Below are 4,730 nucleotides of genomic sequence, written 5' to 3'. Positions count from 1 at the left end.
TTATTATTAAGAAAATAAATAATCAACTATTTTCTCAGATTGAAAAAATAACAGATTTTTTTCCGCATAATCAATAAATGACTTAACAATATTAAAGTTTCTATCTGAAAATATTTTTTTTGTAGTAGTAATAAATTTTTTAGCAGCACCCAAACTATAATACTCAATAGTTTCCAACTCCGATTCCTTGTGAACTGGTCTACCATCTATTTTAGAGGGTAGTTATTCGCCGTTTAATTTCATTTCATTTATAGCATTACACTTTAAATCGCAACATAGGTCGTTTAAATATGATTTGAGGAGCTCAATAACAGCGTCATGATTACAATTAATTGAATTTTTTATCTTACATACATAATCATCATCTTTTAAACGAAAGAACTCAATAAACTCATCAATTATCATTAACCATTTATTAATCAATTCAATCTTNGTATCTTTAACCATTTATTAATCAATTCTATCTTAATAAATTCATTTTGTTGTTTTTGTACGTATAATAAATGTTTCCAAGTTAGCCTTAACATAATGACTTTAAAAAAGCTAAAAACTGAATCGTAGTATATTTTAATATCTATCAAATTATTGTCCTTCCAATTGATATTATGTGCGTTTTTGTATTTTTCTTGTAAAATATGCATAGTACTTTTATCAGGTTCTCCCCAATTCACTTGTAAGTTGTATTCATTCATTAAATAAATAGTTCTGCTTGCTTTGTATCCTATATTTTTAATAAGGATATTGTTTTTACTAAACACCTCGTAGTTATTGAAGGATAATTCACTATTATTCAATATAAATCTGTCTATAATTTCTATACTTCTATTCATGAAGTTACGTATAACATTTAAAGGCTGTTTTTTTAATTGTTTTATTAATTTTTCTGGTATAATAAGACATTTGTTAATTTCAGTGTTACATTTCATTTCTGAAACCTCTGATTCTAACTCAACTATGACATAGTCATGAGTATTTTTTAGATATATTTGTTCATATTCAACAGAGCAACCCATATTCATTAATTCTTTTAATTTATGTACGTGATGACTAACAATGCCTAAATACATATTTAATAACCAGAGAGNGTGATAACTAACAATGCCTAAATACATATTTAATAACCAGAGAGAACCTATTTCAATACCTTTAAAACCAATTCACGTCTTCATCATTTTTTTCAAAATGTCAAGATATTTTGATACTGGATAAAGTGAATTAATTAAATTAAAATTCTCATGACATATTTCTATTCTAGCTATTTGCATATAGTTCAAAGCATTTAATAAATAAGAGCATTTTAAAAGTTGAACATTTTCGACAGACTTTATTTGGTTCTCCATGTATCCAGTGTTAAGTGAATCAGCACGATTAATTTGTAATAAAAATAACACCACACTTACTTTTATTAAACATTTTAAATTATCACATTGAATCAACATCATAATGATACATAAAGTCGTAGATTTTTAAAACTTAATTACAAAATTGTATTAAGAAATTTGTAAAATTAAAAAAAACAACTAATTTTTAGTTTTAAAACTGTATGAAATATTATTTTTAATAATTATTAAAATTAATTATTTAAAACTAAAAAATTATTTTGTAAATATGCACATAACAATTATTTAACCTGTTTGTTTAATTTAATTATAATATAATTGTAAAAATGTTTGATAAAAATTAATATTGATTAATAAAAGGCCTTTTATTATTCTATGATCACAAACATTTAAAATAAATTAATATACCAGTATACAATTTAAATATAATTTAATTTTAAGGTATGACGTTATTAATTTTATTTTTATGTGGTGTACTTATAATAGCTTAAATTGTGTAGTATACAGTATTTTTTATATCTTGACATAAAACACTATTATAATCGATATATATATATATTTTAATGATATAATATATATTAATATAAAATTACATTGTTGAATACAAAAACAGGCGAAGCTACTACGCTAAAATATACGATTGAAAATATTTCAATTTTTATATATGATGTTATTTTTAATTTCTATTANAAAATGAGTTTAAAATTTATTATATGAACAACTGTTTAAAAAATATATGAGCGTTCAAACAGAGGTGTAATATATACAATCTCACAAATAACAAAAGTAATTATTCGGGGTAGTCTGAGATATACGAGAAATGGTAAAAAAAATTCCTTGTGATATACACATAATCAATTATTCAATCCGTTTGTTTAATTAAATTGTATTAATTATATATTTATTTAAGAATATTATTATACTCTGTTATTTTAACAAATTCACTAGGTAAAAAATGTTTGCCGAATTAATAATATTAATCTTTTATTGTTCAATGATCACAAACGCTTTAAAGTTAAAGAATGTACAAATTTATTATTTTAATATATGATTTAAATGTTTTATTTACATTACTAGATTTATTTTTATGCGGTGAACTTATGCTTTACTATTTATATGTGTTATTCTGTAGATTTAAAAAATAGACAGAATAAACATACTTACACATAGTTATAAATTTGAATTGTATAAAATAAAATTACTTTTTTTCAAACAACCTATAAACCTAAATTTATTTTATTACTTAATTCTTTGAATTAATCTAAAAATCTTATAATTATTTAGTTGGGCATTTATTCTCAACAATATGTCAAAAGAACACAAATCGTAACTAGTTGAAGACATTACCCTCAAAAATTGAAAATTTTATCATTATTCCTCGTAAATGGTGAAAATCCGTTCAAATATTACGAGTTTTAAAATCGAAAATTTCAACATTTCTTTTTCTAAAAATTGTCATACCTTATTGAAAAATTGACTAATCAAAATAATTCATTCATGTTAAAACCTAAGATATTTTCCTCTTTTTTAAAAATCTGAACATTTAGGGCCCGAGCAGTGGATTTAAAATAGCAACTTCTGTATAAATTTTACTTTTCAACTTAAGTTCACTTTTTAAATATTCTATGTGGTTGTCGTAGTTAAAAAAACATGTAATTTTAATGTTATAATTTACTTTTTCATATTTTATTTTTTCAACTTTATATTACTATGACTTTTTGAAAAAATTATGGATCATTACAATTTTTATTCAGAAATACTTTAGGTTCACTTATTTTATTTGACATACTTCAAAGTCGGACCATTTTTCCTTTGTACAGGGGAAGTTTAAATATATGAGTAAAAAATAGTACATTTTCAACTTAACTTTTGAAAATGTTATGAAAATACTTCAAACTTTTAATATATGTCAAATCAAAACTTATAACAAATACTTTAAGATCATAAAAATGAAATTTGTCCCAAAAAATAGGGTGAAAATCGGAATTCTTGTCTCCTCCCTCGGTTCGACCGCCTTTAAAAAAGAAAATGAATAGCGTTGATCTTGGGCCCTTGTGCCCTTTAAAAACGACACTTTTAACTACCGACAGTGATATACGTCAACCTAAAAAACAACAGCATTCCTAATAATACTGCAGCAAATTATTCATAAGTGAGCGTTCAATTTATTATCATTAATAATCCCGCTTCAAAAAAGACAAATACCTCTTTACGATTTCCTGAAATACATATAGGGTTTTAATTTTAGATATAAAAAATAGGAAGAAATTAACTAAAAAATATGTCATTTTTTTATTGATTTCATAGCATAAAATTAAAAAAATAGTAATTCACTTATAAAAAATAGATATTATTTTCAATTACTATGATACAATAATAGTTTATTTTCTATGAAAATTTCAGTTTAAAAATTAATTATTTAATTATATTGCTTTAGTACAACTTAAAGAGTAATTATTAGTGTTTTTATGTCTATAAAATATTTACCGATTTTAAAATTCGTAATATTTAAACGGATTTTCACCATTTACGAGGAATAATGATTAAATTTTCAATTTTTGAGGGTAATGTCTTCAATTAGTTACGATTTGTGCTCATTTGACATATTGTTAAGAATAAATGCCCTACTAAATAATTATAAGATTTTTAGATTAATTCAAAGAATTAAGTAATAAAATAAATTTAGGTTTATAGGTTGTTTGAATAAATGATAATATATATTTAGTTTTTAATGTATTAGTCCCCCTTTTTAACACGCTTATATTAGTTTCACATGTATGTTGTTTGTTGTTTGTTGTTTGTTGTTTGTCGTTTGTTGTAAGTTTGTAACTCCACGCGGCACGTGTTATTATCGCGTATCCCGTCGTCTATGACCTTGAGACTAGACCGTCGTAACGCATTCACCCCACCCCGCTCACCAGTCGGCAACTACACTATTTTTTTTCTGTATAATTTTGAGTATTTGACTGACCAACACCGCGCGTTATACGCCGCGGTGCAAAGTCCAGCAAGTGCCGCACGGCCGACGACGTACCGCCGCTAATGATACCGTAGTATTCTTCCTGTTGTCAAAGTGGCAACGTCAATAAACCGATCTCCACTCGCGCACCGTCGCCATCAACGCTGCTAACCTTTTGACGCCCGAGGATCACGCCGGACATCGCGTCGTCGACGCCAACGAAAGTGCCACGATATTATGCGAAGATTATATATTCTTACCATCGCCGCTAATATTAATATATATATACATATATATATTATTATTTATATATACGTATATGTTAATATTCATTTATATATCCCTACAGCCGACGCCGCTACCGCCATATATGCCTCGCGCCCCGCCCGCCAACAAAACACAGCTATACCTCGTGCATGATACGTTTACGT

The sequence above is a fragment of the Daktulosphaira vitifoliae genome, unplaced genomic scaffold (genome assembly GCF_025091365.1).
Source record: "Daktulosphaira vitifoliae isolate Bord-2020 unplaced genomic scaffold, ASM2509136v1 Scaffold_4, whole genome shotgun sequence".
Lineage (NCBI taxonomy): Eukaryota > Metazoa > Arthropoda > Insecta > Hemiptera > Phylloxeridae > Daktulosphaira > Daktulosphaira vitifoliae.
The sequence above is the reverse complement of the archived record's forward strand: the minus strand, read 5'-3'. Positions refer to the sequence as shown.